At 57.3% G+C, this 26789-nt stretch overlaps 1 long non-coding RNA gene and 1 pseudogene across 3 annotated transcripts; both read left to right on the top strand.

Annotated features, from left to right (window-relative positions):
• Positions 1–608: 608 nt before the first annotated feature.
• Positions 609–19602, top strand: LOC118609313. 3 transcript variants are annotated; one of them, XR_004953250.1, is made up of 2 exons: positions 609–684; positions 12587–19602. It is a non-coding gene; the product is annotated as an uncharacterized LOC118609313 (long non-coding RNA). The 3 variants fall into 3 exon arrangements; XR_004953248.1 differs by lacking the exon at positions 609–684 and adding an exon at positions 10676–11306; XR_004953249.1 differs by lacking the exon at positions 609–684 and adding an exon at positions 11703–12371.
• Positions 19603–20732: 1130 nt separating this feature from the next.
• On the top strand, positions 20733–20851 carry LOC118605037 (annotated as a pseudogene).
• The last annotated feature ends 5938 nt before the right edge of the window (positions 20852–26789 follow it).

The raw sequence follows: 26789 nt of genomic DNA, 5'->3' as shown, positions 1-26789 counted from the left end.
GGGCACCAGTTCCTAGCCCTAGAAGTCCTTTCCCGGCTCTTGGAGTCCGGGGCTGCGTGGGACGTTCCAGCTCCCCGGACTTGCCATGTCGCAGGGACGACAGGTCCAGACCCGGGACGCCTCCCTCACCCGGCGAGTGACCCCCGGAAGGGTCGCGATGTCTGCGGAGCCCGCGACATCGGCCCCGGGAGGCCTGTCCGCGGACCCCGCAGCGGGCGGAGGCCAGGGGAGCGCAGCCGAGGGGCCCGGGGCTGGCCCGCGCGCGGGGCGCCTGCCCCCAGGCCGAGCGCGCGCCCCATCCCCCGACGGGACCCGGCGCCCGCAGCGCCCCCCGCCCCGCCCCCGCCCGGGCTCGCGCCGCCGTTCCCCGTCCCCCGTCCCCCGCCCGGGCCCCGTCCCTTTCCAGGTGGAGGCGGTGTCGGCGCCCGGTCCGTGTGCGGCGCACCCACTCCCGAGAGCTCGGGCAGCAGGGACGAGTCTCCCGCCCCGGGGCCGGGCGGCGCGCGCAGGAGGGAGGACCCAGCAGCGGGCTCCGCCTGGGCTTGCCTGGGCTTGTTCAGAGCCGGGCTCGTCCCTCGGCGACCGCGCAGGGCCGGGCATCGCGGGAGCCTCGCCGCGGAGCCCCGGGGAGCAGGCGGCTGGAGGCCCGCGCGACCCGCTCGCCGCGTCCAAGGGCGAGCGCAGGTAAACGCTTGTGTGCTTGGTCGGCGCGGAAGTTCCTGGAGGAGGAGGCCGGAGCTAGAGCGAGGACTTTAATAATAATAATTAATAATAATAATAATATAATAATAATAATGGAAACCCCGTTGGAGTGTGTGGCCTCCGAATCGTAAAGGGAAGAATTTCCAAGAGGCAACAAAATGCTCTTTGATTTTCTAGTCTCCGGAAAGGATTCCTTTCCTGGGTTTTGCGGGGCTGGATATTTCTTTCTTCCTCACTCTCCGTCGTTGGGTGAGGAGAGCCCACTGGTCTAGGAGCGGGGATGGGGCCCTGGTTTTACTGCCGCTGCTCACCCATGTGGGACCGGAGCAAACACCTAGACCTCCCGAGAATGGGGGCCTTGAGAGCAGCTCCCCAAAGCGGCTGCGAAAAATCACAGGGAATGTGCACAGTGCTTGGGTCACTAAAGTGGGGTGCTTGAAGATTGCAAGTCCGCCAACTTGTCTTTTAAAGAGGCACAGGAAGGGGTTTCAGTTTTCCTGTCCCCAAGGTGAACAGGAGAGCGACCCGCCCCTCCCCACTTCCGCTGGCTGGAGCACTGTCCCGCCTGGGAGCTGCAGGTCAGGGTGGAGACCGAGGGAGGGCGCTGCTCCTCGTCCAGGCTCGTGGCCGGCATGAGCAGGCGGCAGTGGCGAAGACCCCCTCCTTCAAGTGAGGCGGATGTGGCCAGGGAGCAGGTATGGAGCACGCGCTCTGGTGCGTCCACTGTTTCTGTGCCTGGTGGGGTGCAGCGAGCAAGGCGCCCGCATGGCCGCCCGGAAAGCCCAGCGCCCGGGCCCTCCTGGCGCCTCCGCGCTGGCCTCCCGCAGCAAGGAGTAGCTGGGCTTCCTGGAAAAGTGCCTGTGGGGCTCTCAGCAGATGCTGAGAGTCACGTCAAGAGAGCAGGATGGCTGCTGTAAGTGACGTGGGGCCAGTCCCACTTCTGCCCCCAGGTCTGAGAGCTCTGGGAAAAAATGGCTGTTCTTCTGAACCTGTGTCCTGCATGAGCCACAAGCCCTGTGCACAGTGGCCCAGCTGGTGGGCTGAGCAGGCAGGGAGGCTCCCGTACTTGCCAGCACTCCCTTTGAGAAGCTGTCCACGGGGACTGAGAGCTGATGGGGCAGCATCGGCAGGGCCCCTGGCTGCCCTATGGGTTAGTGACCTATCTCCTGAGATTCCCAAACCTGAAAACCGGTCAGGACTGGCCTGCTCTGCCCTGCCAGTCAGCTTTCTCTCTGGCCTCAAGGGTCCCTGGGCTGTACTTTTACTCCTCACCCCATGCCCTTGGCACACGTTGCAAATCGATAATGCTAAACCTAGACCTGCCTCCAGGTCCTTCCCATCAGTGCGGGCCAGGCAGCACTTCCCATTGATCGAGTCACCTGACTGCCCTTCGCAGCCCTGAACCTGCCCTTGTAACCGGCCCCTGGACTAGGAGGGGTGAGAAGATGACAGAATGAACAGGATGCTGCCTCTGGTTACGGGCTGCTCAGCCTCGGGTTCGAGGCGATCAGATCATATCTAATAAGAAAATAACTAGATAGGACTCATTCATTCAATCATTTGACAAATATGTATTGGATCCTTACTGTGCCGGCGTGGTTTCAGCGTTGAGAATACACCAGTGAACCAAACAGGCACCTCCTTGCTTTTGTGAAGCTGGTCTTCTGGTGGAGAAAATAGGTGATAAATGAACAAAATAATACGTCAGACAATGTTAGGTTGTGGGAAGTGCTGTAAAGGGGTAAGAGGGGGAGGCGTGCCAGGGAGGGAGGGTTATTTTGATGGGGGGGGCGGGCTATCTCACTAAGGGGAGGGGAGGACTTTCAGGCAGAAAGACCAGCAAACGCATACCTGCGTTTGGTGCACATGAGAGGTTTGCTGAGGGTGCCGGGCAGCAGGGAGTCAGGCAGGGGCCAGGGCACTTTGTCGGCCCTGAGAACTTAGCATCGAAAGTTCCGCTCAGTGTGCGGTGGCCTTTGCAGGGTTTCGAGCTGCACCTCTCGTGATCTTAGGTTTTAGAATGATCGCCGTGGTTGGCGCGTGGAGAATGCCCAGAGCTCAGAGGGGCGGCAGGGGGACCCTCTGGAGGCTGTTTCTCGGTCCAGCTAGAAGCCACAGCGGCCTGGACTGGAACTGCAGCGTGGAGACGATACAGGCGGTAGGCTTTGGAGGTTGAGCCAACAGTTTGCTGCTGGATGGACTTGGGGGAGGGGGCAAAAAAAAAAAAAAGAGAGAGAGAGAGAGAGACAAAGATGCCTGCAGAGCCTGTGGCTTGCATAGATGGGTGAATCATGTACTGAGAGGGGGAGAGCTGGGAGGAGCAGGCTGCATCGTTTTATGGGGGAGCTGGAGTTCCGATCCGGCTAACACATTGCCTGGTAGACTCCCCAGTGGAGATGGTATTGGGTGTTGGAACTCGGAGTGTAGGAGAGAGGCCAGGGCAGGGGGTCCCTGTGCCTAAGATGGTGTCTGATTCCGCCGGACCTGGTGAGATTGCCGAGGGGGTGGGTGGTGGAGCAGAAGGTGGGAAATAGTCATCTTGGAGAATGGGAGAGAGAATGGACAAGGGACGTGACAGAACAGCGCCTGGCACATGGCAGGTGCCTGCTCAATATTGGTCGGGTGGATGGATGGATGGCCGGATGGATGGATGGGCGGATGCATGGGCGGATGCATGGGCGGATGCATGCGTGCATGAAATGCAGGACTGCTGGGCAGTGCTGAGTGTCTAATGGCCAACTGGGGGATGTAACAATATAGTAAGTGTCCTGGATCTCAGGGGCTCCCGGTGCTGGGGAGAGGCAGGACATTTCGTGGGAAGTGGGATTTGCTCTGAGCCTGGGAGGGCAGCCAGGACTCTGGCACCGCCGGAGAGGAAGGGAAGCTGCATCGAAGGGAATGGCATTATGAGCGAAATGTGGAACGTGCGAGGCCTGTTTAGCAGTCCGTTCCGGGTGGAGTCAGCCTGGTGGAGGGTTTTTGTGAAGGGGGAGTTGGCAGAGGGGAATGGCCGAGCCCCGCTAGGGGCCAGAGGGCAGGGACAGTGGGGAGACAGTGAGAGAGGCTGCCCTGGAGGCCCCATGTCCATTCCCTGCCCTTCACCCTCTCAGATATTGGGTGACCCCAAGCAAACCAGGCCCACCCCTGCCAGCCACCCTGGAGAGTTAAGCAGCCCCGGGGTGGCTCGTGGCGGTACGTTCTCTGTGGGGCCGGGCGGCCGGGGACTCGCCTCCTTAGGGGGCGACGCAGGCGCAGTGGCACCCCAGCTCCCCAGCGGTGCTTGCCGGGTTTGACCCCTCCCCCGAGGGGTCGCAGCATCTGTCGTGTTAGGATGCGGCGGGCAGGAACACCTGTTCCCATCACACTGTGAGGAAGAGAGGACTGGCTCCAGCACCGACAGAAATGGCATCTTTTTCTTTTAGGGTGTGTGATGCGGGGCCCCTCGTGTGTGGTCAGTCAGGGAGGGCTGGCAGGGGCCCCTGTAAATCTCACCTTGAGTGACTGAAGAGTCCTTAGGAACAAAGGTCGAAGGCCGGTGGGCTGTCCCCTCCCATTTGGGCCTGGCTGTAGGCGATAGGCTGCTAGCTGCCAGGGCCCATCGGTGAGCGGGGACCTTTTTTTCTCCATTCAAAGGCACCTCAGTTCCCCACTGGGGCCCTCGGCATCCACTGAGCACTTGGCATCGAGTCAAGGATCCGTCTCTGTCACAAGCTGCATGACTCTGCAGCTGTGACTCACCTTCCCGGGTTTGGGTCGTCATCTGTAAAACTGGGCTCGCGTTAGGACCCACTTCATAGAGTCAGCGTATAAAATAAATTAGAAAATGCACATAAAGTGTGGAGCAGGCTGCGGCGGCAGCTCCCAGGCATCGTCGGGGAGAAAGCCTGGCTTTCACAGGTGTTTAATGCTTTAACTCCGGAGAGCCTTCCCCTCCCCCGCTGGTATGATCTGGTGAGGCTTCTGGAGCTTTTTGTTTGTCCGATGTTTGCATTGCAAACATCCCTCCCTTTCACTTCCTAAAAACTGTTGCTTTCTTTTTGTGTCCTTGTTGTTAACTAATATTGCAGATATGTAAATGTAGTGAAATGCCTTGGGCTGATGCAAAAGAGGGTCACCCTGTCCCCTATGCCCCCATGGGCAGCTGGCAACTGACCCCAGTGCATGGTGGGGGGCAGGGCTCCCACGCATGGAGCCCCTGTCTACCAATCTAGTCATGGAACCTCCGCCCCGCCCTCCCCCTCCTCCAGGCCTCATGGGCAGAGGTGTCCCTATGGGGGGACGGGTGTTAGCTGACTTGAGCCATATCGATTCCTTACCCTGACGTCAAACATGTGCTGAGGCTGTCACATCATCTCACACCAGAATGAATTAAAGTGGGCTTGAAAGTGGACATGACCGCTGCCACTATAACCCCCTTTATTCTGAAGCCCACCGCCAGCGAGCGGGGGAAGCAAGCTTAAAATCCTGGACCCTGTGGTCCGCCACTGAGCAGTACAGCTCCTCCTCCAGGGGCTGGTTCTCGGAGTTATCCGTCCAAACCCAAGCTCAAAACCCTCACCTCCAGCCTCAGAGACAGGCAAGCATTCTTGATAACCTTGTGAGGAACAGCTTGGATGGTGGGGGGGTGGGGGGAGCGGGGGGCGGGGCTGTGTTGAATTTAGATTTTCTGGGCACCACCCAGCCAGCTCTCTGCCCCGACTGCCCACCTCCCCGATCTGGGCAGAGCCTTGAGGCAGCAGAGGAGGCGGGACAGGCCCAAAGTTATATTCCAGACTGAGTCTGCAGCGGGGACCAACGGCGCTCCAGAACCCCCACTTTGGCACCCGCCGAGGATTGTCCTGTCCCCTCGAAAGCCATTTAACCCCAAACTACTTCAAAACTTTCATTCCCTTGGAGCCACTCATAAACCACAGCATTCCACACCGAATTAAAAAAAAGAGAGCAAACACTTCCCCGCCTCTCATTCCCAGAGAATCGTACCTTCTCCCTAATGCTTCCAGAAACAGGAGCTTTGACTGTGTACTAATTCTGCTCATTTACGTGAGTCGTTGCCTTTGACACCTAATTACTTACTGTACTGGAGGCTAACTCTTACGTTTATCCTTAAATATATGCCAAAATGACTTTGGTAGAAGTTGTTATTTAAGGCAGTGGAGAAGTCTAAAGAACACTGTGAGTGAGATGGTCCTTGTTTACCCCTCACTTCCTGGGCAAGAATTTAACATATCTCGACCCGTTTTCTTATCTCGGAATAAATAATTCCTGTGCTCCCTACCCCACAGAGTTGCTAGGGGAATCTCATGAGACAGGTCATCTGTTGACAAATACTTCTCCATCCTTGTCAGGGTCAAGGCTGCGGAACAGGGTGGCGAGACAGACCGTCGCTGCCCACACGGCTTCAACGGTCCAGCTAGGCCGACAGAAGGTAAATGAATAACACGTAAATAGCAAACATTGACCGAGCGGTCACCGTGGGATAGGGCTGTTACCTTATTTAATCCTTGTAACAGCGCTGCGAGGAAGCTACCGCCCTGTCCATATTATATGTGAGGAAACTGAGGCCCAGGGGGTCACATGGCCAGCCACAAGTGTGGCCGTGGCAGAGCCAGGGCTCAAAGGTGCGTAGTGTGACTCCGCGTCAGTCTGCCACAGCCGTGATGGAGGAGGACTGCAGGGTGCCACACGGGGACCGGAACGGTGCGAAGGCACTTGGAGAACTGCTGTAGCGCGAGTGACATCAGCCTTCGTCACCGTATCCTGTGGGTTAGAGCAAGACAGGTCCCGCCCACTCTCGAGGGGAGGGGACTACAGGAGGGCGTGCACTCTGGGAGGCCACCACCATCTGGGCCACTGTAGGGTCCGCCCACCGCAGTTTCTAATTCTGTTTGCGGCCCTTTTATCTTTGTAGTGTCTTGTCATGTCAACGGTTTAAACTTAAAAAAAAAAAAAATGAAGGACACAGCATTTCTTACATTTTTGTCCTGATCCCCTGGATTGCAAGGACCTGCCCTCCGGGGCGCTGATGCTGTCATGGCTGTTTCCATGGTTAAACGGTCCTAGCAGCTTATGGAAGAGAAGCTCGAGGCGGAGTCGGCAGAGAGAGGAGGGAGAGCCCAGTGAGGACTTCACACGTTTGATCAGAACTCTCACATTCGTCCATCTTTTTAATCTATTCCTTTACCCGGTCGTGCCCACGTCGGGCACGCGAGGTCCGCTCCTTCTGTGTTTCGAGCCCTGCGCTGACACAGAGGTGGCCACACCCCCTACCGCATCAGGGCAGAGTAAACAGAGATGAGCGGGTGGGACGCCCTCGGCTTGGGACACGGGCGGCTTCGTTCCCCTGGGAGGGGGACCACCCTGGAGTTCACTGAGGGGCCCGGCACACATGGAAACAGTATGCGGCCTGAAAAAGACCGAACACGATTTACCGGTCCCTGCTGAGTCATGTGATCACTCCGACCGCTCATGGCTGTTCGGGGCTGTGCCGGGTGGTGAGGAACGGGGGCCCGAAGGCCCGGGCCTCAGAGCGCGGGGCCTCGCAGTGTCGGGGGTGTGTCTGACAGCACAGCCGGTCCTTCCCTCGTGCCCCCCCTTCCCGGTCTCGCCTTGGTTCCGTCAGTGAATCTGATGTCAGCAAACCTCTTCCTGCCTTTTGAGTTGCTGCTTCTCAATTACTGTAGGGTCAGAGACCCCCCAGCCCGATGTCAGGTTAGCACTGTGTGTCAGGGACGAGTCGATCAATCAGTGATCTCACGGGCGAGCCTGCCCCACCCGGTGTCACAGAAAAGGTGTCATTCGAAAACACAGCATTGCTTTGATTTGTTGCTTTTCGTTATTAGTCATGTCATTTGCTGCGAATTACAGCTAACTATGAAGTTGGGGTGATGTGTTTATCCGAGGAGAGTCGGGATGAGCAGAATATGAGAATATTCTCAGAATACGATATTGGGGGTCACGGTACGTCCTGAGGAAGGACAGGAACGAGGGAGTCAGGCTGCGCACAGGCCTCATTCTTACTTCTCCCCTCCTCAAGGACCGCCCCCCCCAAACCCCACTCTCCCTTCTTGTGGCAGTCGTTTGAGTAAATTGGTGACTCCAGGAGTTTATTAGTTTCCTGCGGCTGCTATAACATATCACCACAAACCGGGTGGCTGGGGGGAGCACCCTTCCCGGCCTCCGCTGGCCGCTCGTGGCCGCCCCGGCACCCCCCGACGCCCCCGGGCTCAGGGCTGCCTCGCGCCGGTCTCTGCCCCGTCCTCACGTCACCTTCTCTGCGTCTGTCTCTTCTGTCTCTCGGATCTCCTGAGGGACACTTGTCGCTGGATTCGGGGCACACCCACATGGTCCAGGATAATCTCAGCTCAAGAGTCTTAATCACATCTGCAAAAACACGTTTTTCCAAGTACGGTCACATTCGTAGGTTTTGGGGGTTTGACGCCGATAGCCTTTGGGGGAGGGGTTGTTTTTCAGTGATGCAGCTAAAGGCTTTAGAACAGTGCCTGGCGCATAGTGGGGCCGCCTGGTATTGCTGCTGCACCGCCGTATTCATCCTTTCACTCATTGACCACGTGTCCGGGTACCCCCACCCCCGGCCCACCACCGCGCGGGGTGCCAAGATGCAGGATGAAGCGAGGTGTTTCCGGGTGTCTCAGGTCTGCTCTGAGCACGGGCAGGGGACCTTACGGTTACGTTGGGGTGTGGTATGCCCTGTTCCACGCACCCAGCTTACAAACGAACTTGTGAAAAGCCCCGATCACTGTTAACTTAGAAGTGAGGTGTGCTCAGAGACAGTCTAAACTACAAGCGTAGATTCTTACATTTGCAGTTTTTTAAACCCTTTCCCACCTGCGGCCTCACCTGCGCTGTACATCCTTTCGCACAGACGGTACCCCCGCCACTGAGCCAGGCGACTAGACTATCGGCGGGTGTGAGCCTGGAGTTCCGACTCTGAAGGCGAGCTAGCCGGCGGCCCTGCCTGCCTCCCTTCTGCCTTCCATCCATCTTTTCTCCTTCAACAGACCTTCATCCGCCATGTGCTGCTCCTGTGCCAGGTGCTGAGCATACAGACAGGAAGCTCGCCCTGTGTCTGGTGAGGTGAGGGACAAGTGACGGGCTGATGGGCGGTGCTCGAGGTGGGCGCTGGGAGCCCACAGCCGGGGTGTAGCGTGCTTCTCCCAGGAAGGGAGGTCTGACCATGGCCCGGAGGATGCCCAAGGCCCAGAAGCAGGAGCGCCAGCATCTGAGTGGGCAGAAGGCCCTGGTCTGTGATCCCAGAAAAATCTCCCACGGCCACGCCTACCCTGTCTCCTTCAACGAGCTGGTTTGTGGCTGAAAATTAAAAATTAGAGCTTCATTCTTTTGGCTTAAGCCAGACAGCAAATCGACTCTACCCGCAAATGCAAAAATCCCCCGAACAGGACGAGGCTCCCGCTCAGCCGACCAGTGTGCGTGTCCGGGTGGCTGGCGTGTTTCTGAGGGCAGGTTTGCTCCGTGAACCAGAGTCGGGCAAAGTCTAAAGGTGTCGCATACTTGACTGTGTCGGTGGAGAGGACGTGGGGGCAGGAGCAGAAGGGACAGCACTTGAGGGTCCACAGACATTCGTTCTTCCTTTGTAATTTCTCTCGGGCCAGGCTGGAGCTGACCGACCACGTTCGGGCAGTGGGTCCCCATGTGCTTCCTCGGGCCCTTCCCTCGGGAGGGCAGGAAGGAGGCCCCCCATCAGGGCGCCGCCCAGTGCAGTCTCCTGTGCTCAGCCTGCTTGGCTTCTCTGCCTCTTTCACTCTCTTCCATCCTGTGACCCAGATCACCGGTTCGCCACCCCCAGAGCTGGCAGCCTTCTCGGATGCCAGGCCCCCAGGCTGGGCTGCCGGCAGCCGCTGCCCTGTTGCGTGGGGCAGCCCCTCTGCCGCACAGAGGTGATTGTCATTTTACCAGCTTAACCGTTTTTTCTTTACAGCGGTTTACAGTATGCACTGTATCGTTAAAATGTAACATTATTATGGCCAAACGTTGCAATGTTGTTATAGCCAAACGTGGCATTTCTACTCTCGCAGTTGAGGTTAGTGACAGCAGATGCCGTGACAATGTCAGAGCATGTGAGGTGTCCCAGCTCGGCTCCAGGTCAGCCCCTGTCCAGCCAGCTGCAGCCCTGTCTCTGAGTGTCTGGGCTCCTCTGGTAGGACAGGGGAACGTGGGGAGGCGGAAGGTCTTGGGGACACTTCCGTGTGAGTGTTTCGGCAGGCCATGGGCAGCAGAGCCAGCGGAGGGGAGCCTGGAGCTCTCATCGGGGAGAGAAGTAAGTTTTTAGTAGCAGCGACAGCCCCGAGCATCAGGCTTGGCAAACCGGATCGGGGGTTCTGAGGGTTGGGAAGTGGGGCGCAGCGGTGGCCGGCACGGCAGCTCTGGGAGGCTGTGCCTCGTTCTGATTGCAGGCTGGGCAGGAGTGGTGGGGTGCATTTTAGCCGCACACGACTTTCTTCCTTATCGTGAACTTCGGGTTCACCTTGTCACGGTCTGAGGGGACCCTCGCCTGCTCGAGGCTGTGGGCAGGAGACAAGGGGATGTCGTGCCCGCGGCCTCTCTCCCGCGTGGGCGCCTGGCCTGGTGCGGGGCTGGTCTCTCTGGTTCCCCGGGGTTAGCTGGAGAGGGGGGCTCTCTGTCCCACCGCCTCCGCCCTTTCTCTCCGGCCTCTGCAGAGTCTCGCTGGGGCAGTCGTGGGGGTCTGGGAACCCTGATCCGCAGCCCGTGCCGGACTGCACCGTGAGTTTCCTGGGCAGGTGAGCTGTGTTCCCAGGACAGTGCGTGTGGGTACGACATATTCTGTCCTCATTCCTGCTTTTTTTTAAACGTCCTTTTAAAATTATAAAATTAGTAACAACACCCGAACAACCCAGAGGTGGATGAAGCTGGCGGGCAGGGCCCACCCCCGGGCGGGGCCCACCCCCCCATCCCACCCACCCCCCACCCCGCCGTCCCTGACAGCCCGGCGGCGGCGGCCACTGCGGGCCCCGGGCACGTTTCCTTCCCCTCCAGCCAGCCCGCCCTGGTCTCTGTGGACTGTTTGCTGAGCCTCGTGGCAGGCCAGGGAAAGCTCAGGAGTGGAAGGTGCCCTTATGTTTCCAGGGCCTCGGGCGCCAGGAGGCCTGCTCCTCGGGTGGCCCCTACGCTCAGCGTGTCTCTGGCAGTCGGGGTGTTGGGGGGCTGGGTCACCTCTCAGCCTCCTGGCCTGCGTGTGACGTGTAGGCGGACATGTGCTCTCCCTTCCCCATCACCTCCCCCCCCCCCCGCCCCGCGCACTTGGACGTGACACCTCTGTGTTCCACTGGTCTGGCAGGTCAGGAACGCAGAAGGACCGCTTTTATGGGCGAGGCTTTCATTTATTCAGGCGAGACAAAGTATGTGAAAGGTCACTGCCGCCTGGAAGCACCTGCTGCAGGTGAGGTGCCTGCCGCGAGGGTGAGGGCGCCATCACTGTCTTCAAAGCTGACAGCGGGGGGCTAAGTTCTGAGGACGTGAACCCCGGGCAGCTCCCCCAAGCGGCGGGGGTCTGTTCCCAGAGGCCCCTCCAAAGCTACCGACCCCGTTCTCACCTGGCCTCACCGCAGGTAAGAAAGAGATGTCCCCACCAGTGTCCCTCTGGACTGAGGGGCATGTCCCGTGACTAAAGGTGACCATTAGCCCAGGACTTTTAAAGATCAGAAAATATTTTTTCATTGTATTATGACCGTTCCTCAGTGGCAGCGTTGACATTGGGGCGGAGTGGTCGTCCGCGGCAGGGGGCTGACCTGTGCATGGTGAGATGTTCGGCAGCACCCCTGGCCTCTACCCACTGGGTGCCAGTAGCACCCCATCCCGCCAGCCCCAGCCGTGACAACCAGAAATGTCTCCGGACATTGCCGAGTGTCCCCTGAGGGACGAGATCACCCCTTACTGAGAAGCACCTGGATTCGGGGTTCAGAAGCGGGTTTTCAGGGGCCGCCGCTTCCACATCGCGAGCCCCGGGTGGTTTCCTTTGTTCTGTCGCCAGCAAGCTGACCTCATCGGCTCATTTGTTTGTTTGACTCACCCAGCTCTGACCACAAGCCGCCTCCCCACTTTGGGGGATCCCAGATGACTTATCATGGGACTTCGTACGGAAATTCAAAGGATTCTTGCCCACTAAACCGGAGGCAGGAGCCCTCCACTTCTCTTTTGGCTCCGCCTGGCGAACGCATCCCTCAGTAATTAATTTAAAGGGCGGGCAGAGCCCCTGCTGACGACTTTGTCGTGAGGCCTGTGCAGTTCAGTTTTCTGGAAGCGCCCAGCGTTTTTCTCCCCTTAGTTTCGGTCTTAGCCTGGTGACCAGCTGGTGATCTAAGGGCCGGGGCCGGCTGGAGTCGGCCGGGGCTTGGGGACTGGCCTCTGACCTGGGACTGGCGGGGGAGGAGGGCAGCAGACTGGCTGTTTGGGGGCCGGGAGGAGGAGTCAGGGCGCAGGGTGGACCCTCCCGAGGTCGGTCATACCCCCGCTGCTGTGCTTCGGGCTCCCCGAGCGATACCCAGGCTGTTTGCCGGCCCCTCCGGGGTCACACAGAGAGAGCCGCTGGCCTGGAGATGGGGCTTCACAAAGCGACTGACTCAACCCTGAGGTCAGAGGCCACGCCTGTCCCAGGCGGCCTTCTTCCCGCCTAGGTGAGCACCTACGTGAGCGAGGCTGTAACCGGAGGCAGAGGGTGGGGTGGTCGGAACCGCCGCCCATGCTTCACTGTCTCCTTCGGGAAGCGGGCTCTGGTTTTCTCGTAGGGAGTGTAGGTCTCAGCATCTGCCTCGCACGCAGAAACCCCAGGTATCAAAAGATCTCGGGGTGCCCATGGCTCCCCTCCAGGGTCGCTCTTTCTGTTCTGCAGTGGCTCCCAGTGGCTCCCAGTGGCTCAGCTTAATGGGCCACCTCCGAAGCAGAGGATCGAACCTGCACAGAGGGTGGGAGGGCCCAGCCTGCCCGGCCACCCGCCAGGCCCGTCAGTGACCTTGCCCTCAGACAGCTATGAGCTCCCAGGCTCACAACCTACTGCTCGACGGGCATCGGGGCTGGAGAGCGAAAAGGGAAGACGAGCTGGATGTGGCTGCTGAGGACTGTGGGTCCTGGCTGGCAGGAGAAGGCGGCGGTGCTGCTGGGCCCACTGCCACCAGCCCCACGAGCTGTGCCCGTCAGCATCCAGACAGGACCTCGGCTCACACGACAGACAGGACCCCAGGTGCTCAGCGATCTTATCGAAGGGCCAAGGACAAGAGGATGGGGGGGTGTCTCCGTGCTCAGAGCAGCTTCGGGGGCCCCGGGGACTCCCCTTTACTCCCTGTGGCTGTTCTCCCTGCTTTTACCTGCGCCGACGCCGGCACCTGGCCAGGCTCTGAGCCTTCCGGATCCCAGTGTCCGCAGGGCCAGTCGGCTGACTGCTGGAGCAGAGCTGCCTCCCAGACAGCCACCCAGGGAGAGAGCAGCCCTGGATGGGACCCGGATGTCACCCTGCCGGCCTCGCCTCTGCTCCCGGTCCTCCCCGGCCACACCTCCCGACCATCGCCGAGGGGACCGTTGGTGGGGCCGGGGGCCGGGTTTTCCCTCCCCCGCTCCCGCCCGCTTCCTCCCTTTTGGCCTCTCTCTCCACCAGCTGAAAGTGTAGAGTCCACATGACTCAGGAGCGAAGTTCCAGGGTCTGGTTCTCTGGGGCTGGGAAGGGCGGGGCGGGCCGGTCACGGGGTGGGAAGAGAGGGGAAGGGACCTGTGAGCTGGCACCTGTCCATAGGTGAGTGGGCCTGGCAGCGAGCCCTGTCCCCGCAGCCATGCCAGGCCCGGAGGTGGCAGCAAGGCCGACAGGTCGGACAGGTGGAGCCAGCCGCAAGACCACGGCTGGGGTCCACGCCTTGCCCTCCCTCACCCCACGGAGCAGGTAACTCACCTTTTCATTTTTTCTGCCGGTTTCTTTGGCCATGGACTTCGGGGCACGGCACTTAGAACTGGAGAAGCAGGCCTTCGGGAAATAATGAGTTTTTCTGGAGAACTTGTGGTGTTTTGTGTAGGAAACTTGGCCTTGACGTTAGAGAACCCTTTCTGGTTGTCTGGTCTTTGGTTCTGAAAAGCAAGTTTCCTACAGGGCCTAGATGCCTAATGGCTAATTGGGAAGGCGAGGTCCAGAGAGTGAGGCTTTTTTTTTTTTTTTTTGGTAACTGAACATGGCGAGCCCGTGGAAGGCTTTGCCGTGGTCGGGGCGCTGTTCGCCTTCTCCCTGAGCAGGCAGCACCCTCGGTCCCTACTCAGAGACGCATGGGGTTGCCGGGCTTCTTCCAAAACACAGATCGACGTTACAGCCCCTCGGGCCGGGCTTCGTTGTGAAACTGTTTGAGGTTCTGAAATCGCCTTTCCTGTTGAGAAGACGCGACTTGCGAAAGCCGGGCTCCAGCGTCTCCACTCCCGATCCTTCGCCCGCGAGGACTCCCTGACCCGTCGTCCCGGGCATTTCCGGCCTGAGAACGGGAAGGGACGGGGTGCAAGGCCGAAGAACCGACCCAGGACCCCTTCGCCCGACACGAGGACTGGTCCTGGCCCCTCTGACCTTGTCGAAAGCGTCTGCGATGCTGTCGGCAGCCTGTGCTCTCCTGTCTGCTGCCATCACCGGATGCCGACCCGGAAGTGAAAGGCCGCCGGCAGGTGCCACCGCGGCCTGGAAGTCCCCTTGCACAGTGCGCTTTGCAGGGAGAGGACAGGGGAGCTGTTTCTGCCGTGACAGAGACCTTGTTTTCTGTTAAATGGTTTGCTTTTTAAAGAAAGTTTCAAGGTAATTGGTGGTGCCCAAGTTGCTTAGATTACGTGATATATCAGTTAGGATTCTTTTCTCTGCAAGTAGAAGGGATCTCCACTCAAAACGACTTAAATAATCAGAGCATAAACGCTGTGACAGTTTACGTCCAGTGGCTCGGCCACGTCCAGGCGTTACCTCCTCTCCACGTTCCTGCTCTGTGTCCTCTGCCTGCTGGCTTCGTCGCCGCGAGCCCCCCGCCCAGCTCCTCCTGGGGTCTCTCACCGTGAGTGAGGGAACCTTTCCCCAGCCCCTGCTGACTTTCCCACACATCTCATTGGCCAGAATCATGCCCTGCGGCCAGCCCCAGCCGATCGCCGGGAGGGACGGGGTTACCGAAGTGGAACCCACGAGGCCCGTGACCGCGGAGAGGGGGTGCTCTACCTGAACCACTTCGGGGCCTGTGAGTGGAGGAGAGGTACATGGATTTGGGGTAGGCAGCCAACAGCATCTGCTGCACCAGAAAATTGAAACATTCATATTTATAACTGACTTACGGGTGATACAATAACTCTCTTATAATACTCAATTCTTTAATTTTAAAATTCTTTTTATTTTTTTATTTTCCTGTTCTCATGTTGTCTGTTCTTTGTGTGTGTACACACACACACACACCCCTCTTAAGGCAAGGGCCATTTCAGACGGTCACGGTATTGCCTCTGAGCCCCGGGAGGCTTTCTTAAGCACCCAGGCTGGTGGGGTTTCTCCCTCTTAATGAACCTGCTGCCTCCCAGAGTTGGCTGCTCAAGGCTCCATCCCTAAGAATTAGAAAAAGAAAGCATAAGAGCTCTAAATGTTGAGAAGCGTTAGATGAACAAGTTTTCCAACTCCGCAAACGCCCGAGGCAACAGGCTCTGGCTGGCAGTGCCCAAGAGCCAGCAAGCGTGGCTGCCATTTGCCCAGGGACACTGTGGGATCAGCAGAGGGACAGGCATGCACCAACCTCGCCTACCGAGAACTCGCTGGAGTTTTTTCTTTTCTTCAGGTTGGCACAGGTGGCCCCTGAAACTTGCGGGGTGTGTGAGTGGTGGCTGCGGCTCAGGGGACGCTGATTTCAGCAGACATGGACCTGATGTAATTTTCGAGGCTGAAAACACCCAAGCCAAGTCTTTTTGGGCGCCATCCTTGGGACCTCCATTCCGAAGGCAGGTTTCTGTCTGCCGTGGTACCAACCTGGACGGAAGTTACCTACAGATCTGGACGGGTCTCAGAAGCTCCTCTGAGCCACCGTCACCATCCTGGGGCCAGGTTTTCCGGATGAGATTGATGCCAGGGCAGAGTAAGTCCTTCCAGCTTTCGACGGTCATGGTGAAATGCGAGAGGACTTCTGCGGCCGGCGTTCAGCACCCACGGGCTGCTGTGATGCCTGGCGGGGCGTCTGCGATGCAAAACCGGGACTGGTTCTCGGCAGCTGCCGGGCTCCTTCCGTCGGGCCGTGCACTTCGGAGCCGCCGCGTCTCATGGGTCAGCGCGGCTCACAGCCATGATTCCGCATGTCCGTGAGTTCCTGCCCATCTCTCTCTCTCTCTCTCTCTGGATCCCCCAAGGCCCAGGATGTCTGCCGTCCTCCCCGTCGGGTCCTCAGCACCCAGCTTGGTGTCGGCACATCGTAGGCGTTCGGTCGGTAGGCAGTGGTGCACGCAGGGAACATTCGTGCTTTCCGAAGGCGGGACGTGGGGCTTCCCGAGCGCCCTGCGCATCTCCCGGCTGGAGGCGGCCCCTGCCTTCCCAGCAGTCACAGCGTCTAAGAGCCTGGTTACCCGAAGCCGCCTTTTCGTTAGTGTGTAACACTTAAGCGCTAGGAACTTTGGGCTCCCCCAGCGACAGTGACTTCTGCTCCTCTCGCGTCCTCCTCCCCGGTTCCCGGGACCAGCAGCGTCGGCTCTGCAGCAGGACGCGTCGGGCCTGGGGCTCCTGGGCCCTGTGAGAAGTGGGGGGCTCTGATCCCAGCTCCGGGCCCTCACGCCTCCGCGTGGCCGCAGAAGTCGCCCGCCTCACAGAAACGAGCAGACGTTCAGATCGAAACCTCCCCGCTCTGACGCAGGTTGGACTTTCCAGGGCAGCCTGACTTGGCGCGTTTCGTGTTTCAGGGAACATGGTCAGATGTCACGTGCTGAGTGGTCATTTGTCTTTGCGTGAGGTCGGGGCCTCGCCTCTCTGGCCTCAGGGAGTGTTGTCTCTGTTTGGGGGACAGCCTTCACCTGCGGCCACCTTCACCTGTGTTCTGCTTGGCGGCAGAAGGTGCATCCGGCCTTGCTTTTCTGAGCCGTCTTTTCCTTCGGAACTGTTTCTGAGTGGAGGGCGGGCTGGATCGAGGACCCGCCATGTCCCTGGTCTTCGTCCTTCCCACACCCTGCTGGTGCTTGCGCGAGACCTCGGCGGGGGTGCAGGATGCGCCCCATCCCTGGGGAATGCACAGACCCTTCTGCGTGTGCGGCGGCGGCGCCACTGCGGGGGACGCAGCCGTGAGCACACGTCGCTGCTGCCTCGTTCCCGCGCGCCTGTCTCTGCCTGGGCTCGTCTGCTCGGTGTTCCGTGTTCGCGGGTTCTCCCCCTGGGCCAGCCCGGCCTCGGGTCGGGCCCCTTTCTGCTTGTCCCTGCGCTTGAGGACAGGGCCACCGCAGAAAGCGCCTGCGGAAGCCCCACTGTAGACCTGCGGGGTCAGAGGCCCCGGCATGGAACTGGGGGTGGGGAGGGGTCTGCATTTTCTAAGCTGCCAGGTGATTTGTAGCACCGCGAGGCTGAGAACCAGCGTTCTGGCTTGATAAAGGTGCTCTGCTATCCTGAGTCCTGCTGAGTGACGGAAGGCCTCTCGAGCCGCTGGCTCAGACCACGCTGCCTGGAACTCAGGGTCTGGGACCTCCTGTGCTGAGGCAGAGACCACACTGACCCTCCCGAAAACAGCCCTGCCTGGGAGAGGGAATTTCCCATCAGTGGTCAGCCTCCGAAGCAGTCAGTCTCTAGATCCACAAGTAGCCTCTGTGGGGGTCAGTTTGCGGTGTCCACTTGGCCAGGCTGAGGTGCCTAGTGTTCAGCCAAACACAAATCTAGGTGCCACTGTGAAGGCGGTTTGCAGATATTGCACTTCAAGTATAAAGATGATGCTCCGCCACGTGGGTGGGCCTCGTCCAATCAGTTGAAGGCCTTGAAGGCAAAGCTGGGGTCGCCCTGGGGAAGAAGGAGAGCCACCTGTGCCCCGCAGCGTCAGCTCCTGCCTGAGTTTCCAGCCTGCCCGGCTGACCTCGCAGCCCCAAGTCACGAGCCGTTGCCGTGAATGAATCTCTGTCTCCTTCCGGTTCTGTTTCTCTGGCAGGACTCTGACCGGTGCACTCTCTGAGGGTGCCCGGGATAGGGGAGCAGTCGGGGCTCTTTATTCTATTGCTTCCTTTCCACGTAGACACGTGGACGTTTAAATGACTGTCACCTTCTCACTTCTTCTCTTCCAGGGACGTGCTGACTTGTTTTCTCCTCCTTGTCAGCCCAGGGTGGGCCAACCCGGTGGGGACCCGCTGCCGGTCTCTCCTCCATCCTCTCTTCCTCCCCAGATTTCCTTCTTACCCACAGGTCCCAGGAGAGGCGGGACAGGCCTGCCCCCCGAGACGCCTCCAGGGCCAGCTGTGAGTGTTTCTTTGGCAGTGTCTTAGCTGGTTGTTGTGAGCAATAGTGAAGGAAGCAATCAGCAAGTATACTGCCCTAGAAGTGCTGCACGTTGTGGGGCCCGAGGGGAGGAGCCGGCGCGAGGCCCCGGATGCCGCCACTCCGCCGGGTTGGACCGCGGAGCCGCTGCGGGAGCGAGCGTGGGGCCCTGGAGCACCGCCCACGGGTGTCGGAGGAAAAAGGCAGCCTGGGCGGCTTACGGCGGGGCGGGGTGTGCACGGAGAGGTGACAGTAGCCCGCGCTTATGGAGCAGTGACCACGTGAGAAGCCCTGTTCTAAGCCTTCTCTCGTGAGCGAGAGTCCGTAATTCCCGTCTCGCAAAACAAGCACGGTGAGCGAAGGCAGCTAAGGGCGCGCTTCAGGGGGAGGGGGACACGGTTCGAACCCACGCAGAGCGGTCTGGGCGGAGAGTGGGTACTCGGGCCACTGGCTCGTGCCCTGGGACGTGGGCCCAGGTGCCGTCGCTGCCCTGTGGACCTGCTTTGCAGAGTGACTTGAAAGCCAACTCTCCTCCATTCCCCTTCTCCCCTTAAGATGAACTCCAGACGCAGTCATTGCATGAGAAGGAGGCGCTCGTGTGCGCACGGGGCGATGTGTCTGCCTTGGGGAGAGTGTTTCCTTCCTTTCAGCTGAAGCTGGGCCCCGGAGGTGCCGGGAACCAGAAGATGATGGTGGTTTTGGCTCCTCCAAGCATGAGGATGGTTCCTCCCAGGGATCGCGGACGACAAGAGGTCAGTTCTCTGCGTCCCACCAGCTCCACCTGCAGATGCCAGCTTCGGTCCCGTGAACTGTGAGGCCCCCTGGATTGCCATGGCAACCAGAGGATGGACCGCTAAGGCAGAGAGTGGTGGCTTCTCCAGGTCTTGGACCACCAGGCACACCCATTAGCAGGCCCTGAGCTGCGGCAGAGCTCCCCGAGCCTGCCTCGGTCCTCGCCTTTGTCCTGCCGGCACCCAGTGCCGCTGGCCCTGAGCCACGTGCACTCCGGTTCTCGGGCCCCGTGGTCCTGTCCAGCGCTTACGGAAATTCATCTGACTCCAGGAGGCGAGGCCACAGTTTAGTGCTCTGGCTTCCTTCTCTGACCCCGCCGACTAAATCAAGCCTCCAGCGTTGGTGAGGTGAAGGGGCCTCCAATACCGTGATGAAGGCCAAGGACGGCACCTGCTGTGACGGCCCTCCCCCCAGCCTCTGCACGCCCCCGCTGCCCCCATCCAGCCACTGACCAGGGCACCTCCTGTGTTCCTGCCTACCTGCCGGACCCCGTCCTTTGCTCTGTCTTTTCCATCTCAGTGAGTCCCAGCCACAGAGGGGACAGGAGCCTGTTTCCATTTCGACCACGCTGTGAAAGTCAGAAGGGCCCTGGGAGCAGTTTTCGGGGATTCGGAGTCTGACCTTGGCCTTGGCACACTCCAACTGTGAGGCCCTCCTGCAGGCTAAGCTAGTCACGGCTGGGGAGCAAAGCAGGCCGGCAGGCCCTCTTGTGCAAATGGGATTCCTGTGGGAATTGTTCTATTTCTTCTTAAAGCTCCAGGGCAGAGAGGGTCCCTTAGCAATGCACATTGGAGTGACCACGCCCAGGCCTGGAGCCGGGTGTGGGCCGAAGTGGGGCCGAGGAATGCCTGGAATGCCCATGGCAGTGGCTGACCAACCCTCCCCATCCCTCACGGGAGCTTTGACCCAGGCAGCATTTGGGATGACTTCTGAGCCGAAGTCTTTACATTTTTCCCAGTTTCAGACAGCAGAATGTCTGCCTACTCCCAACCACCAGTTGATTCAGGGTCCTGAACTTTTAAATTAAAGGGACCACACTCTAGGATTATGATCTAAATGAACTATTACTTTGAGTTCAGGTAAAATCAATTGCAAGTAATCTCTTTTCCTGTTTCTCTTTGCTTCTCATGATGCCATAGAAACAAGAAGATGGCCCTTCTCAGGTAGAGTTCACCTGTAGACCATCCTGGATAACAAGACGACAGGAACAGTTCCGGTCTGCTTCAGTTCCGGTCTTTGATGAAACCGATGTCTTTGTGGCAATTTAATTTACTTCTGTCATCGTTGGAGCAGATATATAGGATACATTCTGTCATCTTTAGATCTGACGGGAGTAGAAGAAATGTACTTGGATACATATGTAGCTCTTTATCTTTCTAGAACTCCTAGGAGACAGGAAAAAAGCAGTGTTGGGTCCATGGGAATGAGGTTAGAGATTGAACTGAGACAAAGTGGGGCTCCTCCCCACCACACACACACACACACACACACACACACACACACACACACGGCCATGAATTGGGGAAGTTCAAGGTCCAGTACTTTGAGGCTATCCAGACCCTTGGCAGAGTGCAGTTCTGCTTTTAAGGGATGTTTGGGCATGTTAGTCAGTAGCCGATGGGTTAAAGAGAGGGATCAAGAACTTCAGGGTTGGATTTGAGTTTGAAGGCAGATGGAGCTAGATGCAAATTTTATGTTCTGGGGGAAAGTATTTAATCTTCTTGACTGAGAGGCAAAGTGGGGTTTTAAAATATTTGATTAAAATTTATATATGGTCTGCGGCCATGCCATCCTGAACAAGCCCGATCCCATCTGATCTCGGAAGCTAAGCAGGGTTGGGCCTGGTTAGTACTTGGGTGGGAGACCACCTAGGAAGACAAGGTGCTGTAAGCGTAAAAGATAAAAAATAAGAGATTGTAAACTGACAAGGTCCTTTCAATCTGTGAAGTCAACCAAGGGTTGCCTCGCCTAAAAAAAAAAAAAATATATATATATATATGTATGTATATATATTTGCATGTATATTTAACAAGCTCTGCAGATTATACTGTCGGTTTCCGGTTTCGGTATTATTCTGTAGTTACACAAGATGTTAGCACGGGGGAAACTGAGTGCAAGGTGCACGGGCTCTCTCTCTACTTCTTTCTTTTTCTTTCCCTTTTTTTTTTTTTTTTTTTGCAATTTCCTGTAAATCTATATTTTAAAGTAAAAAGTTAAAACATGTATTTATTTATATTTGACTAAATGCTGTGTGGTATCCAAGATTGGATCCTGGAACAGAAAAAAGACATGAGTAGAAAAACTGGTAAAACCCAAAAAGATCTTTAGTTTAGTTAAAAGTAATGTATCAACGTTAATTTGTTAGTTTTGACAAATGTGTCTTTGGCTATGTAAGATGTTAACATCAAAAGAAACGGAAATCATTCCAAAATAAAAAGGTTATTAAAAACAAGTGTGTGTGTGTCTTTATATTTGAACACATCCAGGCACCCAATGCCCTTAAAAAATGCACTTTCTTTAGATGAAGCATCACACCATGCCTCTGAGGCGGGTCAGTAATTAAGGTCTCTTGACAAACAGGCTCTGGATCATTTTGCCCCCGTGTTCGGCTGGATGGCAGAGGGAACCCTACAGAACTCTTAAAACTTAGGAGCCCTGAATTCCCCCTTCTCCAAATCTTACATGAGGGAGAGCTCATTGTAATAACAGTCCCATTTTCCAGATCAGAAACTGAGACACAGATGAGAACTGAGGCAATTAGATTGTGATTCCCTGGAATAGTTAAACCCCAATTCTTACTTTTCTGTTTTCAAAGCTTGTGCTTGCAAATGTACAAAATAATCATAAATTGTAGCTGTTACGTGTTTAAGGGAAAAAAAAAGAAAAAAAGGAAGTGGCCTTTGACATGCTTCTGGGGCTCTCCTCAGGACCAGCAGTTAAAGTTGGTAAAACAAAAGTACTCATTCAGCACGCGGTCCGTGCCTTGCAGACATTTGTGCATTGCTACCATGGTGCCCAAGGACTAGTGGGCATCGGGTGGGTGTCTTAGGTGCCTCCTAGCAGCACCTGCCAGGTCCGTGGGGGCCGCACTCACCCCCCAGATGCTGTATGAGGGCTTCCAACAAGGCGCTGCCCTCCTCTGGCCAGCGTGACTCACCGTGACCTGGGGCGCAGTTCGTGAAGCTGCTTGACGTTCACTGGTCCCACTGCATGCCTTCAGATTGGGATCCCGTCGCTCTGGCCACCTGGGTCCCCCGTGCTCGGGGTTCCCGTCCTCGCCTCGGTGTCCCCGCCATCCTAGCAGCTGCCTTATTCTCCCACAGGTGTCTTTTCGGTTGAGTTCACCAGCGTCCATCTGCTCCAACCTCACAAGCACCTCCCATGGAGGGGGAGAACATGGGCTCTCTGCGGCCCCTTTTCCCTTAGCGCTCTGCAGCCAAGGTGTTTCTGTCGCGGTCGTTCGGCCTGGAACCACACCCCCTGCCCCCAGGATCCCTCCTGTGGTATCGATTCCACAGCAAAACATCATGCCTTCGTCTGATTTTCATACACACAGACATCGCAGACCATCCTGTCTCTAAACAAGTAACTTTGCAGGGTTGTCTTTTTCTTATCAAGAGTCACTCCTGAAACATAAAATCCAGATGAGAAAGAAGGAAGAGATGCAAGTGTTCGCAATGTGGGAACGGCACAGAAACCGACTCCCCCATGTCACGGTCTGGAAGCTTCCACGAGACTCCGCTCGGAGGGGGCAGGGGGCCGATTCAAGGCCCCGTTATAAGTCTGTGGCTTCCGGCGAAGTGACCGTGCCTCGGACCCTGGCCGTGTGGCCCCTCCCCCGCTGCTCCCTCACAGCAGGGCCGGCTGCACGGGGCATGCAGCCCCTTCGGCGCTTAGCGGGGTTCTGTGCCTAGCGGAGCTTGCGCTGGGGCTGCTGCCCAGCTGGAATGTGTGATGGTTTTTGATCGAGGGCCCGGCACCTGGGGCCCTGTGACTCGTGCAGCTGCTTCTGCCTAGCAGCCTCCGGTAGATAGGCCTTTGGGCTGCAGGTCACCACCAAAACTGGTGACCTGGTATGGGATCAGGGTGTGTCTGCCTCCTGCAAAAAGATGGCAGCCAACTAACCCGGAAGGTCGGGGTGAGTGGGGCCAGACTCGTCCCTCCGGCCCAGCCCAGGGCTGCCAGGGGACCCGCGCGGAGAACCGGCTCTCCCCTGCGCGGCTGCCTCTGGCGGTCCTCGGAGATTGTGGTTCATCAGAATTCAGGAAGGGGTTCTGCTGGCGTTGGGCGCTGTGTGCATTGGGGGGCAGACCGCACAAACTTGTGTCCTCACAGTGCTCGAGGCCGAAAGTCGGAGATCGAGGTGCCGTCCGAGGCTCTCTCTCCTTGGCGTGGGGGCGGCCACCTTCGCCCTGGGTCCTCACTTAGTCATCTCTCTACTTGTCTATGTCCAAGTTTCCCCCGTCTACAGGGACCCCAGTCAGGTTGGAACAGGGCCCAGCCTAGTGACCTCGTTTTAACTTCATTACTTCTTGACAGACCCTGTCTCCAAATACAGTCACCTTTTGAGGTACTGGGGGTCAGGATGTCAACATATGAATTTTTCTATTTTGTTTTTGCGGGGGGGGGGGGGGGTCACAATTCAGCCCACCGCAGGGAGTTTTCTGGACACTTCAAGTGTTGCTAGCTTGACCACGTCTTCCCAGTCTGAAAAGCCGAGAAATGGCCTACTCCGGGGTTTGCGGCCCGGCGGAGGAAGAGGCCCCGTGAAGCTCGGGCTGCGGGTGGTTGCCCAAGGGCGCGAGGCGGGGCTGCTTCACGCCAGCTTTGGAGAGACACAGGAAGCGTGACTGTCCGGAGGGCGGGAGCCGGCTGCTCCCCAAGTCCCGACGGCCTGAGCAAGAGGAAGTGAGTGAGCAGGCCGGTTTGGGTCAGCGACGGGAAAAGACCTTCAGGCAGGCAGGGGTCAGAGGTCAGGGTCCTGAGAGCCGGGAGTGATGTCTGGAGACGAGTGCTGGGTCACCCGACGGGGGCCAGAGGCAGTGCCAGGTTCATCGTGGCGGTTCCCAAAGGTCTGCGAGCTCTGCGAGCCGCAAGACTCCGATTCCCCGGGCTGGGGTGGCGCCCAGGCATCTGGGCGCTTAGAAGGGTCCCCAGGCAGGGCGCAGATAAAACGCGACCGGTGGGGGGCCGTCATCACCGAAGCTGGCCGCTGGCTACCTGGAGGTTCATGCGCTTTCTTTCTTTTTCTTTTTCTTTTTTTCTGTAACAAAGTTTGAAAGGAAAGAGAGATAGAAGAGGAGAAAGCTCCCAGGAGGTTCTGATGCCAGGAGGAAGACGTGGGGGGTAGGAAGCCCTGAGCTGGCCCCCAGCTTCCTCTGACCTGGGGGGAGCAGCGCCTCCTGGTGGTGAGCGGGTGGCACTGCGCACGCGCGGGTCGTGACCTCCGGGGAGTCGGGGTGTGAATCTGAGATCCGGACAGGGTGCGTGGCAGGAATGCCTGCGGAGGGGAAAGCAAGGCAAGCCCTGGGAGCAGGTCCTTAACCTCGGTTATGCCACGGACCCCTCTGCCAGTCTGGCGAAGACTGTGGATCCCACGGATAAAGGGGAATTGACCAAGCAGAACATTACCGTCTACCGTAATTACCGAAACGGGGTAAAACCCAGTTTGTTCTAGAGTAGTCCGTGTGCTCCTTACTGACACGTTAAATAGGTCCCAGCAGCAGCCGGCGTAACAACGCCCGCGTGTGAACGCAGTGCTGAGCGTGGGTGACACCGTGAGGAGCCTGCAACGTGACAGGCAGGTGTCTGCGGTGACTGTCGTTGACAGAGTCGCAGGTGCCGCCAAAAAGAACTCCAGGACTTGTCGCTCACCGTCGTAAGGAAAGGAACTGCTAGATTCCCGTGGGAAGTTGGCGGGAACAGATAGATACACCTGGTTGCCCTCTGGGTAACTGGCCCGCAGGTAAGAGCCCTGCCTTAGGGGGCAGCCGGGGCCCACTGTGCTGCCCGCAGAGGGGCTCCGGGGGCTGTCGTCTGGCTGCTCCTTACGCCCATCCTTCGTCTCACAAACATTGGTCAAAGGCCTGCTGTGTGACAGGCACCGTGCGCCGTGCAGACCGGGTCCCCGTCTTTACCAAGAGTGAGTTCTACAGAGAAACCGATGATAAACGACACAGAGAATAAATGCTGCACACTCAGAATTTCGGTCACATGTTCCTATCAAATATGTTATGTGATATATAACAATGGTTCCTGCGTAATTGACATATAATTCTTCTCGCTGAAAGTTTTCTTTTAATTTCAGTTGCTTTAAAGCTAGCATTGTCAACCTAGTTTAGCCCTGGGTCCGTTTTTATAATGCAGAAGAAATTTTACATCCTCTGCAAGATTCTAATGGCTTCTGGGAAAGAGGGTGCCCATGCCTTTTACTTCCTCTCCCAGCCTCTGTTAGGAGTCACCGCTTAGTCACAGTAGCCACAAGGTGGAGACGACACAGGTGTCTATCAGCAGATGAATGGATGAGCAAAATATCCATACAGTGGAATGTTAGTTGGCCATAACAGGAAATGAGGTGCTGTTCATGCTGAAGACATTATGGTAAGTGAACTGAGCCAGACACAAAAGGCTACCCATTGTCTGGTCCCGGCAATGTCGGACGTCCAGAACAGGCAAGTCCACAGAGACAGAGGTGGAGCAGTGGTCGCAGGGGCCGGAGAGGAGGCAATGGACGTTACGGCTTAGCGTACAGAGTTTCTGTTGGGAGTGATGAAAATTTTTGGAAATAGTGGTGATAGTTACGCAATCTTGTGAATACCACTGAATCATATTCTGAAGAACAGTCAAAATGGAATTTCTCATGTTATATATATATATATTTTACCACAAGAAAAAATAAAAGAGCCATTGCTTAAAGACACCTCTGTGGTCACAGTGACTCATGCCCCAAACCCCTCGTCACTGCGGCAACTGTAACATAATGGTGCGTGTGTATCTAATCACATCTAAACATAGAAAAGTAAAAATATGGCATAAAAGATTTAAAATGGCACATTGAGGAGGGCACCCACCATGAATGGAGCTGCCAGGACCAGAAGTTGCTCTGGGTGAGCGAGTGAGTGGGGAGTGACTCTGCAGGCCTGGGATGTGACTGGCCACGATTACAGGCCACTTTACAAACGGTGTACACTTAGGCTACGCTAAACATATAAAACACGAGATTAAATCAAGCCCAGGAGAAATGATGCAATCCAGACAGACAGTAAACACAAGATGCGCGAGGCTGCTGCCGTCTAACATGGCGTAGCGCCTGACGGCACACTTTTTTTTTTAATAAGTAGGAAGAGCGCCCTCTAAAATAATGACTAAAGACGCAGTGTAGCAAACACATGCCTCAGTAGCATAGTCGTTTATTGTCACCGCCGAGCGTTATGGACTGCATGTAATTGCATATGCTATGCTCTTGCACGACCGGCTGCAAGGCAGACGTGTGGACGACGCCTTGTGCGTCAGCCGTGACTCACTGGTCCCCGGGAATGTCTCAGCTCCATTATCATCCTATGGGACCGCCATTGCATGTGCGGTCCCATCGTTCCCCGTAACATCACTGTGGGGCTCGTGACTGCGTTTGTTTATAAGCGCTAACAAACCACTTGACAATTGAAGAATAGCTCCATTTTACAAATGGAAACCCTGGGCGAAAAGCGACCCCCGGGCTGCTGCTTACGTGGCACCTCCAAGTCTTCGCAGGGACCCTCAGACCAATTTAGGCGCTTATGCTGGTTAAGGTGGAGACCAGGTGGCTGTAACAAAGAGCCCCGATATCCAATGG

Source organism: Rousettus aegyptiacus, unplaced genomic scaffold (genome assembly GCF_014176215.1).
Source record: "Rousettus aegyptiacus isolate mRouAeg1 unplaced genomic scaffold, mRouAeg1.p scaffold_m13_p_1, whole genome shotgun sequence".
Lineage (NCBI taxonomy): Eukaryota > Metazoa > Chordata > Mammalia > Chiroptera > Pteropodidae > Rousettus > Rousettus aegyptiacus.
The sequence above is the reverse complement of the archived record's forward strand: the minus strand, read 5'-3'. Positions and strand labels throughout refer to the sequence as shown.